The sequence below is a fragment of the Chiloscyllium plagiosum genome, unplaced genomic scaffold (genome assembly GCF_037043375.1).
Source record: "Chiloscyllium plagiosum isolate Xiang-an unplaced genomic scaffold, Cpla_swu_hap1 HiC_scaffold_31, whole genome shotgun sequence".
NCBI lineage: Eukaryota > Metazoa > Chordata > Chondrichthyes > Orectolobiformes > Hemiscylliidae > Chiloscyllium > Chiloscyllium plagiosum.
This window is the reverse complement of record NW_028270169.1, coordinates 53197154-53210842: the sequence shown is the minus strand read 5'-3', so window position 1 is coordinate 53210842 and position 13689 is coordinate 53197154. Positions and strand designations below refer to the sequence as shown.

At 43.3% G+C, this 13689-nt stretch overlaps 1 long non-coding RNA gene across 1 annotated transcript in view; it reads left to right on the top strand.

Annotated features, from left to right (window-relative positions):
• Nucleotides 1-7965, top strand: part of LOC148141924 (uncharacterized) — a 48790-nt gene extending 40825 nt beyond the window's left edge. The window contains exon 3 of the long non-coding RNA XR_015752304.1: nt 7884-7965. This is a non-coding gene — a long non-coding RNA (uncharacterized LOC148141924). The remainder of the gene's footprint in view (nt 1-7883) is intronic.
• The last annotated feature ends 5724 nt before the right edge of the window (nt 7966-13689 follow it).

Here is a 13689-nt window from a genome sequence, read left to right as displayed (position 1 = left end):
CCTGTTTCACTCAACCTTACAGCATGATCCCTTTCCGAGTTTTCTGCCTCATTGATACAGTTGTCTTTCTTGACTTCTCTTGTTCTAACTTTCCCTTCAATTTCAGTTTGTCCCCTCCCCCCCCGCTACTTAGTTTAAATGTAGCGGTGCCGCAGTAGAAAACCTGCCTGCCAGAATGCTGGTCCGTAACCTATTAAGGTGTAAACCGTCTCTCTTGTAGAATTTATGCTTACCACAAAATATACCCCAGTGATCCAAGAACTTAAATCCTTGCTTCCTGCACCAGTTCCCCAACCACAAGTTCAGGTCCATTATCTCCCTGTTTCTGGCCACACCAGCCCGAGGAACTGGAAGCAAACCGGAGATAACCACCTTGGACGTCCTGCTTTTCAGCCTTCTTCCTAGTTCTCCGAAGTCCCGCTGTAGTATGTTCCTCCTCTTCTTCCCGACATCATTTGTGCCGACATGTACCACCACCTCTGGCTCTTCACCCTCGTCCTTGAGGATTTCCTGCACTCTGTCCGTGATGTCTTTCACCCTGGCACCAGGAAGGCAACACACTATCCTTAAATCCCGTCTGCTGCCACAAAAACCCCGGTCAGTTCCTCTCATGATGGAGTCCCCTATTACCGACTCTTCCGCTCTGCCTCTGCGCCAACTTTTGATTGACAGACCTGGCCACCTTGCGAACTGGCAGTGTCATCAGTCTCTACTGTTTCCAAAAGTTCAACTAGTTCCTGACAGGTACTTCTCCCGGGGTCTCTTGCACCTGTCTCCTCTCTGCCTTCCTCATCATCTGCTCTCTTCTGCTCTCTTCTGGCATGACTGGAATCAGTCTAAGACTTGGCCTGAGGCAGGCAACACTTTCACTGCCCTCAGGATATTTGGGAAAACTCCAATATGCTGCTGGGAACCCTCTTTTAATATCCACTTAACTCATCTCTCCCTTTATTAAACATTGTGGATGAAATCTACACTACTACCAAGGTAGCATTAGAAGGGCTTGTAATGTTCAGCCTGCCTTATAAAGAATGAAATTTAATTCACAAAAATGTCTCCAGCTTTAGTGCTGAGGACAGTATTGCTGATAAGATATTGGAAGTGCTTCACTCAATCCTTTCCCACATTGTTTTAATATTATTTTTATACATATAAGTGTTTAATAATTTGATTTGCAGAAATTAACACAAAGTTTTAAACATTCATGGGATGAAGGTATAGCTGTTTGGGCCAACATTTAGTGCCCATCCCTAGTTGCCCTTGAGAAGATGGTAGTGAACTGCCTTCTGCCTTCTTGAATCGCTGCACTCCATGTGTTCTGGGTTGACCAACAACGCTGTTGGGGAGGTAGGGGTGGGGGCTGGGATATTGACCCAGCCATAGTGAAGGAACGGTGATATATTTTCCAAGTCAGGATGGCGAGTGGCTTGGAGGGGAACTTGCAGCTGGTGGTGTTCCCATGTTTCTCCTTCCCTTGTCCTTCTAGATGGAAGTGGTCATGATTTAGAAAGTGCCATCTTAGGAGCTTTGGTGAATTTCCACAGTGCATCTTGTCAACAGTACACACTGCTGCTACTGAGTGTTGGTGGTGCAGGGAGTGGGTGTTTGTGGATGTGGTGTCAATCAAGCAGTTGCTTTGTCCCAGACAATATCAAGCTTCTTGAGTGTTGTTGAGCTGTAGCCATCCAGGCAAGTGGGGAGTATTCCATCACACTCCTGACTTGTGCTTTGTAGTTGGCTTTGGGGAGTCAGAAGGTGAGTTACTTGCCGCAGTAGCCTCTGACCTAATCTCGTAGCCACTGTATTCATATAGTGAGTCAAGTTCAGTTTCTGGTCAATGGTACACCCCAGGATGTTGATGGTGGGGGATTCAGTGATGGTAACACCAGTTAATGTCAAGGGATGGTGGTTAGATTGTCTCTTACTGGTGACGGTCATAGCCTGGCATTTGTGTGGCATGAATGTTACTTGCCACCTGTCTGCCCAAGCCTTGGTATTATCCAGACCTGTTGCATTTGAATCTGGACTGTATCTGAGGAGTTGCGAATGGTGCTGAGCATTGTGAAATAATTGGCAAACGTCCCCACTTCTGACCTTATGATGGAGGGAAGGTCATTGATGAAGCAGCTGAATATGGTAGGGCCTAGGACATTAGAAACAAAGGAAGTAGGAACAGGAGTAGACCATTCGACCCTTCAAGCCTGCTCTGCCATTCAGGTTTCATTGGACCTCCCTTTTTCCCAATCTATTGCCCTTCAGATAATAATTTGTCTTCTTGCTTTTGCTACTGAAGTGAATAAACTCATGTGTATCCTCATTGTGTTTCATCTGTCGTGCATTGGCCCACTCACTCAACTTGTCCAGATCGCGCTCTGCATCCTCCCCACATTTCACCCTCCCACACAGCTTTGTACCGGCTGCAACCTCGTGGATAATAACTCATCATGCCAAGACCATCACTGTACTGATGCAGTCCCATTTCTATGGATATGGGAACACCACCACCTTCAGGTTCCCCTCCAAGCCACACGCCATCCTGAGTCGGAAATATATCACCGTTCCTTGACTGTCGCTGGGTCAAAATCTTGGAATCCCCTCCCTAATGGACTTAAGAGTCAACCCCCAGCCCCAGCAGCGGTTCAAGAAGGCAGCTCATCACCACTTTCTCCAGGGGCAACTAGGGACGGGCTATAAATGCTGGCCCAGTCGGCCACACCCATATCCCACGAATGAATAAAAAAAATATTTCACACCACACATGGGAAAAACAAACAATGAACACGAGGAGCATTTATACAGTGCTTGTTACATAAATACTTGGTCATCTGAAGAAACTGTGTGATGGATTAGCGTTAAACATGAAAACAGAAGCCGTTCTGCTCAGCTTTGCACAACGACAGCTGGAATGTCTCAAGAGATACCTGGGTCCAATTATGAGGCAGTGATCCAATTGAAAGCCAAAAATGAAAGGCTCGCAGTCTCTTTGTTATGATGGCTGTACTAACATTTTTTTTGCTGATATTTCCTAACATAAAATGAATTCAAAGGATCACATCCATTGGAGATCAGACAGCATAACCATGCAGCTGGTGTGCAGAGGGAGAGGGATGGGAGAAACAGAGTTTTGAGAAGTTCCTAACTACTTTACTAACTGACCTACAGCATGGTCACAGACGTTGAGTTTAGATTGCACTCCATTAATTAAATTTCAAAGGAACTTGTGCAGCCACTCCAGAAGTGCTTCTGTTAATAATATAGCCAAATCTGAAACAAATGCAAAATATTGCTGGTGTTCTGACTAAAAGACCAGAAAATGCTGGAGAATTTCAGCAGGTCTGGCAGCATTTTGGAGAGAGAAATGGAGTTAACCTTTTGAGCCTGTTATGACTTTGTTTCAGAAGTTTAAATGTCTTATGCTGTCAGTATGGAGTCCAGTGAACTGTGTCTGATTACTTGTCAGTGTACTTGTCATGCTGAAAGGAACAAAAATTACTTTAAAAAAAGCACCACTTAGAAATGTAAAGAACAGGCCATTTGGCACAAACAATCTATGTCAATGTTTACACAGCCTGCACATAAGCAAATGGTTCTAATTCTATGACAGTGATTGCGTGGTGGCTGTGATTAGCACTGCTGCCTCACAGCACCAGGGACCCAGGTTCAATTCAGCATCAGGTGACTGTGTGGTGATTGTATATTCTCCCTGTGTCTGTGTGGGTTTCCTCCCACAGAATATGGTTCTGTGGAACTGGACCTGAAACACTAACTCCGAGTTCTCTCCACAGATGCTGCCAGACCGGTTCCAGCAATTCCCGTTTTTGTTTCTGGTTTACAGCAACTGCAGTTCTTTTGATTTGTATAGCAAATTTCATAGCCTCACACTTTGTGCAACCCTGATCCAAATCTCTTACGTTGAGTCTTGTATCAGTGAGCCCTTTATTAAAGATGTCTCACAGGAGACTCAGGACACTGTCAGCTTCCATCCATGCTGTCTGATCTTTTCGAATGCTTGTACTCTTCCTTCATATCAGTCAGTCGTTCTAATGAAATATGACCCAGTATTTCAGTCCTTTCACTCAGAAACGTCTCAAAATATCTCAGAGAGCTGGGCATTGCTGCCATTATATTTTGAAGAATCCACAAAATGCAATAAGCTGAATGAGCAGTTAATTTCTTTCTTTTGTCCCCAATGACACTTGTCATGCAACAGGGGAATGTCCTGGTTTTCATCATATAGAATAGATAGAATGGACGTGGATTAAAAATCTTTGTTGAAGGCCAATACCTTACTGTGTTTGCAACATAGCTGTCAGGCTGGGTCCTTAAAGATTGACAGTATCAAATTAAACCATTGGCAATGACAACACCAAACCCCAGATTCACGATTAACAATTTGCAGCTAATTACCCGAAATGTAGAAACATAGAAAATAGAAGTAGGAGTAGGCCATTCAGCCCTTTGTGCCTGCACCACCATTCAATGTGATCTTGGCTGATCTTCCAACTCTATACCCAGTCCCTGCTTTCTCCCCACATCCTGATTTCTTTAGCCTAAGAACTTATCTAATGCCTTCTTGAAAACATTCAATATTTTGGCTTCAACTGCTTTCTATGGGAGAGAATTCCATGGGCTCACCACTCTCTGGGTGAAGACATTTCTCCTCATCTCAGTTCTAAATGGCGTATCCTGTACCCTTAGACAATGACACCGGGTTCTGGACTCCCCAGTCATTGGAACATCCTTCCTGCGTTTATCCTGTCTAGTCCTTTAGGAGGTAGAGCCAGTAGAAGATTTAGCATCAGAGTTTGATTCACAATTTAAAAACTTTACTGATAAATTTTTATGATATGACTTATAAAAAGGGATTAGTGGCCACAAACAATGTCAAACAATGACCAGATCTCTCCATCAGGATCAGAAACATTATTTAGGATTCTGAATGGACACTTAACTTGAGAGGAATTGTCTGTGTGACCATCTGAGCCAGGAACCTTATACGCTGAAGCAGACCAGCATAATCCAATTAGGGATGAGCAATAAATGCTGACCTACCCAGCAATGCCCTCATCCCATGAATAAAGGAAAAACATGCCACTCTACACTACTGTGACCCCCAATATCTCATCAGAGGATCTTTATGGCTTTGGTAAAACAGACACAAAATATTAAGATTGTCCTTAATTACCAAATAACAATCTTTCAAGCAACTCATGTAAACACTTCTGATGTGAAGTTTCAATGATCTAATAAACATGTGGGTGATATAATTCAATGTTGAACCTCTGGAGCTGGGGAGAAGATCTTTGAGAGTACAAGGACAGCTAATCCTAGTTATCGAAATTGAATTCTGGATCCTGCTGAGATCTACCTGCAGGACTACCTGAGGTTTTCACTGGAAACTGCTTCAAATGATGCCTGCAATTTGTGAATTGAATGTTTTCTCCAATTCTATAAGTCTTTGCATTTAACGCTGAATTGGCTCCATTCAGTCCTGTGCACCAGGGATTCTCTTACAGAGACATAGTTCAGGTGACAATCACAATAGCCAGATGCTAGCAGGTTTGAATCTCATTGAGGACATGTTGGCCAAGGAAAGACCGTTCATGACACAGTTTACCAAGTTGATAATCAAACTGCTAATCCTTCCAAAACAGGAGCAAAAGTGTGCACAAAGCTATTAAGCAAACAATTTGCAGCCACAGAACAAAGACAGATCATAAGACATCCCAAGGTGTTTGACAGTGAATTCTGTAGTTCAGGCTAGAATCACCAATGTTCTCTCTCATTTCTTTCGGATGGTGCTGGTGATTTGTTTAAGTACACAGTCCCGTTAAATTCTTTTATATAGTCGTCAGTGTGCAGTAGTTTAAGGAGACTGACCTATGCCCAACCTGTGCAGAGACTTACAGATTGTTGTGTGGTCTCTACAACTTAATGGGAACATTGATGGTCTCTTTTGTAGTGTTGGGAATACAGCAACCAAATTTCACACAGCAAGCTCCCACAAACAAGAAAGGGATGATAAACAATTGATTGTCTTTTTAGTGGTTTCATAGAATTCTTATTGTGCTGAAAGAGGCCATTTGGCTCATCCAAAGAGCATCCCACCCAAATCCATTCCCCTACTCTATTCTATCCCTCTAATCTGTATTTCCTATGGCTAATCCAACTAACCTGCACATTCATGGACAAATTAGCACGGCTCATCCACTTAACCAGCATTACTTGGAGTGTGGGAGGAAACTAGAGTACCCAGAGGGAACCACAGATTTGCAAATTCCAGACAGTCACCTGAGGGTGGAATTAAACCCAAGTTGCTGGTGCTGTGAGGCACTGAGCCACCATGCCATCCCATTTCACTTTGCCTTTCATTGTCAGGTGGTGTGTCTTACTGCATGCTTGGCAAGGGCTGGCATTTTATGTCCACCCCTGGTTGCTCTGCGAAGCTGATAGTATGTGGTTTAATGAAATTGAGGGGAATGCAATACCTCTTTAGAAGGTACTTCACCATATTAGTTGGGATATGGAGCTGCCAATGTTGGACTGGGTGGTCAGAGGCAGAAGGTGACCTGACAAAAACGGAGTGCTCCGAAAGCTTGTGATTTCAAATAAACCTGTTGGACTATAACCTGGTGTCATGTGACTTCTGATGTTAGTTGGGGATTGACTTATGTAGAAGTCAAACTGCGCTTCTCACCCTATCGGAACTTCATGATCAAGTTGGACTTTTATGACAATCAGATTGTTTCACAGTGACTTCTACTCATTCTCAAATTACATTCCCTAGGTAAGATGCACCACAGACTTAGCTGAAAAACTGACATGCCTTAACATCAATATTGTGGACAAAAAGGAAAGGTGATTTGAAATATTTTGCGTTTCTTCTTTTCTGTTCATAGGTAAAACGTTTTCAAAATTTTTCTTACTTCTCTCCTCTTTTAAAATAAGCTGTTCTATTTTTATCCCCAATTCCACTGTTTGCGACGTCCATTTATTTTTGAATGACCTACAACAATCTCTCTTTCAGGTGAAAGTTTTATTTATTCACGTATTCAGACCCAAGAGATGATTGTTACAACACACACACACAAGCATAGAAGGAAGACAGAAAAATAGAAAATGGAAGGAAAGAGTTTGCAATTAAGAATGATTTAAAAATCAAGGATAGGGGTTTATAGTTCATGTCCCTAAGGGACATTTGTTACAGTTGATATCTGGCTCCAGGTGGATGCGCCTGTTGTCCACGGCAAATACAAGATTCCTTCCAGAAACCAAATTTTGTTGAGGATTGAGTCTGGAGGCAGGCTTTACAAAGCCTGGAGTCTGGCTGCAATCAGTTAGATTCTTTTTTGGGCTGACTCAGTGTTAAATGTAAACTATTTCTTACCCTCTGGTGTAATGAGTTCCAGAGACTTTATTTACCCTCCCCAGAGGTGGAGGCAGTGGTGAGGAGAAGTGTTTGGTCATGTGACAGGCCAATAAGGAGTATCCATTTCCATTACCAGGCGTCTAGTATTCACCGTGTAAGAAAAGTTGAACTATTTGCACTTGTCAAGTACAACAAAATTAAGTTTCTTTGTCCTGGTCAACTCATCGTTCATTGTATGAGATAAATGGTGAACCATTAGACCCACTTCAGGCATGATCAGTTTCAGTATCATTCCTTTATTCTTCAACTCTATTGGGAAAATGCAGAGTCTTCCATTCTTTTGTATTCATTTGACTGGAAGGTCTATGCAATGCACTTTCTGAAATTCCAGGAGATTGGTCTAAACACTTTATCCTTTAAAAAAATTGTGTCAATTTAGATTATGTGCTAGTAGAGATGTTTTAGTCCAAGCAAAATTGACTTTAATAGTTCAATAAAATGTGCTTTTTTCCAGAATCGTGAAGAAACAATGGAAATGTTTATGAAATATTCCTGTAACTTGTGGACATTAGATCAATAAAAGTGTTTAATCTAAAATATTTCAGTCTTGTTCTCACTTTCATAACCTGAAGAGTTAAAAACACCACCCTTAACATTGTTTGTTGGTGTCTATGACCTAATATATGCCAAGAGACTTAGTGAGTCCTGTTCAGAATTGAATGCATCAGAATAAGTGGTAACAGAATACAATCTGGTCCAGGATGTTCACTCATCACATGAATCTACCTCTGTAATGTCACACAGTGTTAAAAATGTCAAGATTGCTGAAGAAGTTACTGAACCATGGTATAGGAAGATTGAGAAATTTCCTCAGAGCACCTCTATTATTTTCTCCTGACCTTGTCTGTTATAGGATTATTTCTGAATCCAGAAGACTAGGCAGGTTTAAAGCATTTTAACAGAGGGGTAGGTTGGAAGGTTTGTCTGTATTGAAGCTAATTGCAAATGATAAATTCAAAAAAATTGCTGTCATAGAAGAAGAATGATATTTCAGTAGAAAGGAACGGGTAAAAATTTGGTTCTGAGGCTTCAGATAAGGGCAGTGTAATCTTTTAAAAATGTGTAATTCTCAGAATCCAGACATCACAGGGAAATAAAGCATTTATCCCTTGGCCCCTGTTCCATTGAGCTTTGATGAAACTAAATGGATTGCTGGGCCAATTCAGATATTGTTACAAAAAGTCAGCTCGCTCAGTGGGGGTTGCACATGATAATGTTTCTAAAAGTGTTAATCTTGAGCTGTATTGAGCTCCATCCAATATGATGCTGTTGAGGGAGTCCAGCAGAAGGTTCCTCAGACTGATTCCTGGGATGGCAGGACTGACATGTGAGGAAAGGCTGGATCGACTGGGCTTGTATTCGCTGGAATTTAGAAGAATGGAGGGTGGGGAGAATCTCACAGAAACATGTAAAATCCTGATGCAGGAAGAATGATTCCAATGTTGGGGAAGTCCAGAACTAGGCACTCACAGAATAAGAGGTAAGCCATTCAGAAATGAGATGAGGAAGAATTTCTTCACTCAAGAGAGCTGAGAACCTGCGGAACTCTCTCCCACAGAAAGCTGTTGGGGCCAGTTAGATTCCCTACAGTGTGGAAACAGGCCCTTTGGCCCAACCAGTCCACACCGACCCTCCGCAGAATACCCATGCAGACCCAATTCCCTCTGACTAATGCACCTAACACTATGGGTAATTTACCATGGCCAATTCACCTGACCTGCACATCTTTGGACTGTGGGAGGAAACCGGAGCACCCAGAGGAAACCCACACAGACACGGGGAGAATGTGCAAACTCCACACAGACAGACGTCTGTGGCTGGAATCGAACCTGAGCTCCTGGTGCTGTGAGGCAGCAGTGCTAACCACTGAGCCACCGTGCCACCCGTGGATATATTTAAGAAGGAGCTGGACATGGCTCTCGCCGCTAGAGTGATTATGGGTTCTGAGGAGAAAGCGGGAGTGGGATACTGAGATTGAATGATCAGCCATGATCATACTGAATGGTGGTGCAGTCTCATAGGGCTGAATGGCCTTCTCCTGCACCTATTTTCTATATTTTTTTTATGCTGTTACACAGTCTTTGGTTGCAGAAACATTAGTCCTGCACAAAGTTGCAATGGAGTTTGACACGATATACCTACTTCTGATAACTGAAATTAAGCCTAACTAATTAATATTAAGTTAAAAATCACACAACACCAGGTTATAGTCCAACAGGTTTAATTGGAAGCACACTTTTGGAGCGACGCTCCTTCATCAGGTGATTGTGGAGGGCTCGATCGTAACACAGAATTTATAGCAAAAATTTGCAGTGTGATGTAACTGAAATTATACATTGAAAAATTGATTGTCTGTTAAGCCTTTCATCTGTTAGAATACAGTGATAGTTTCACTTCTTTCATGTGTAAATCACAAAACCCTTTTTTTTAAAGTTGCATTCTCGGGTTAGCTGTTAACAATGGTGATAGCTAGACAATATGTTGAAGGTGTTAGCCCCCTGTGTTCTCTGGCTATGACCTGATGTTTAGATTGATTCTAATCTAAAAAGTGAGATAACAGAGCTTTACATAAATTCATGCAATTTTTGAGCTCAGAGTTCTACACGAATGTATGCAGTTTTGAGCAAAGTGCAATGTAACTCTGCAAGTACAAATTCACCCCACAAAATATATGTGTGCATGTGGATCTTTGTCTGTGTGTGTGTCTGTCTGGGGTGGGGGTTGTGAGTGTGAGAAAGTGTGTGTGTGTAGTGAGTGCAGAGTGTCTTAAGTCTGTGAGGGGGTGCATGTGTGGGAGTGTGTGTGTCTATAAGGGTGTGTGTGGGTGTCTGTGTGCACGTCTGTGTGTACCTGTGTCCGTGTGTATGTGAGAATGTGTGTGTGTAGGAATATCTGTGTGTGTGTGTGTGTGTAGTGCAATGGTGATCACCTGTAATGTGACATGAACCCAAGGTCCCGGTTGAGGCCCTCCCTATGGGTACTGAACTTAGCTATCAGCCTCTGCTCAGCCACTTTCCTCTGCTGCCTGTCCCGAAGTCCATCTTGGAGGATGGTCACCCGAAGGTCTGAGGCTGAATGTCCTGGACCACTGAAGTGTTTCCCAACTGGGAGGGAACCCTCCTGTCTGTTGATTGTTGTGCGGTGCCCATTCATCCATTGTCGTAGCCTTTGCTCAGTTTCCCCAATGTACCATGCCTCCGGGCATCCTTGCCTGCAACGTATAAGATAGACAACGTTGGCTGAGTCACATGAGTATCTGCCATGTACAAGGTGGGAGGTGTTCCCACGCGTAATAGTGGTATCTATGTCCACAATCTGACACGTCTTGCAGCGTCCACCGTGACAGGGTTGTATGGAGTTGTCCTGAGAGCCGGGCAGTTTGCTACGAACAATGATCTGTTTGAGGTTTGGCGGTTGTTTAAAGGCAAGTAGTGGAGGTGTGGGGAAGGTCTTGGTGAGGTGCTCATCCTTATTGATAATGTGTTGCAGGTCACGAAGGACATGGCGTAATTTTTCAGCCCCTGGGAAGTACTGAACAACGAAAGGTATCCTGTCAGTTGCAGCACGTGTCTGTCTCCTGAGGAGGTCATTACGGTTCCTTGCTGTGGCACGTCGGAACTGGCAGTCGATGAGTTGAGCATCGTACCCCGTTCTTTGTCCAGTATATCCCAGGAGCCGAAAAACTACACCATGTTCTTCGCAGCCTGCAACACATTATCAATGAGGATGAGCACCTCGCCAAGATTGTCTATCTCATACGCTGCAGGTAAGGATGCCCCGAGGCATGGGACATTGGGGAGACCAAACAGATGCTACAATAATGGTTGAATGGACACCACACAACAATAGCCAGGCAGGGGTGATCCCCCCAGTCGGGGAACACTTCAGTGGTCAGGGACATTCGGCCACGGATCTTCGAGTGACCATGCTCCAAGGCGGACTTCGGGATACGCAACAATGCAGAGTGGCCAAGCAGAGGCTGATAGCCAAGTTCGGTACCTCTGAGGATGGCCTCAACTGGGACCTTGGGTTCATGTCACACTACAGGTGACCCCATTGCACTGTACACACACACAGACAGACGGACACGCATGCATACACACCACACACACATACTCTTACATACTCACACAAACCCTCTCTCATACACATATACATACACACCACACTCTCACACCCTCTCACAGGCATATACTCCATCACACTCATACACACACTTTACCAAGCGTAAACGCACACTCTGTCATGTGCACTCACACTCACACGCATACATTCACGTACACTCTCTCTCTCTCTCACACACACACACGTGGATGTACACACACACAGATAAGTCTAGGGGGGTGAATTTGCATTTGCAGAACTGGATTTGCAGCTACGTTCTATTTTGCTCAAAAAACGCACAAGCTGCAGGCAGTCAATGCAGGCAGTCAATCCATGTAATATTTTACAAATTCCTACTTTGGAAATAGAGCCAGTCTGACTCAAGATTGGGATACAGACAGACTCTAACCTCACACCTTTAATGCATTGTCTGAGTTGAGATGTCACCTTTTTTTTATAAAACCTTAAATTATCACAAGAATGTGACTTAAAAGAAGTTCTGGGATTTACATATTAATGAACCGAAAGCTGCAACCCATTCTAAAAGATGAAAGACTTACCAGCAGTCTAGGTTTGTTCAATATATGATAACAATTGCATGCCACTGTAATCTTTTGCTACAAATTATGTGTCAAATTATGTCTCTTCCAAACTACCTGACGAAGGAGCAGTGCTCTGAAGAAAAGCGCTTCCAAATAAACCTGTTGGACTAAAACCTGGTGTTGTGTGATTTTTAGCTTCATCCACCCCAGCCCAACACTGGCTCCTCCACTTCAAGGTTGAACAGGACCCCATTGCACTGTACACACACACAGACCTCTTCTGGAACATTGTGTGCAGTCCTAGTCACGCTATTATTGGAATGATATTAATAAACTGGAGAGGATTCAGTAAAATTTTCCAGGATATTGCTGTGCATGGAGGGTTTGGGAAATAAAATAGACTGGAAAAACTGGGACTTTTTCACTGGAGTGTTAGAGGTTGAAGGGTGACCTTATTGAGGTACATAAAATCATGAGTGGCTCAAATAAGGGGAATGACAAGGGTCTTTTCCCTAGGGTAGGGTGAGTTCAAAACTAGGGGGCATATTTATAAGGTGAGAGGAGAATAATTTTAAAAAGGACATGGGGTGCAACTTTTTTGACACAGAGAGTTATTCGTGTGTGGAATGAACTGCCAGGGACAGTGGTGGATGCAGGTACAATTAAAACATTTAAAAGGCATTTGGATAAGTTCATGAATAGGAATGGTTTAGAGGGATATGGGCCAAGTGCAGAGAGGTGGAACTACTTTAGTTTGGGATTATGTTTGATATGGACTGGTTGGACCAAAGGGTCTGTTTCTGTGCTGTATGGCTCTAAGTGGATTCATGGTACATATCAGAGAGGGGCGATCAGACATCCTTCCCCACTATCCCCTCATCTCAGGGTGCACTTCTACAATAATCCATGCAAATTCCATGTAAATTAATATTTCCCAAAGTTGATTAGTAGATGAGCTGATGATCTTTTCCTTATCTTTGATAATTCTTCTTTTTTGTAGTTATGTCTCTGGAGTGGTAGGGGTCTTCGTTCTGTGTTAAAGATACAGGACTGCAGCTCTATAAAACTTTGGTTAGACCACACTTGGAATACTGCATCCAGTTCTGGTCGCCCTATTATAAGAAAGATGTGGATGCTTTGGAGAGGGTTCAGAGGAGGTTTACCAGGATGCTGCCTGGACTGGAGGGATTATCTTATGAGGAGAGGTTGACTGAGCTCGGACTTTTGTCGTTGGAGAAAAGGAGGAGAAGAGGGGACCTAATTGAGGTATACAAGATAATGAGAGGCATAGATAAAGTCGAAAGCCAGAGACTATTTCCCAGGGCAGAAATGACTAACACGAGGGGTCATAATTTTAAGCTGGTTGGAGGAAAGTATAGAGGGGATGTCAGAGGCGGGTTCTTTACACAGAGAGTTGTGAGAGCATGGAATTCTCCAGCAGCAATTGTGGAGGCAGGGTCATTGGGGACATTTAAGAGACTCCTGGACATGCATATGGTCACAGAAATTTGAGGGTGCATACATGAGGATCAGTGGTTGGCACAACATCGTGGGCTGAAGGGCCTGTTCTGTGCTGTACTGTTCTATGTTCTATCAAGAAGGAATGTTGTTGGG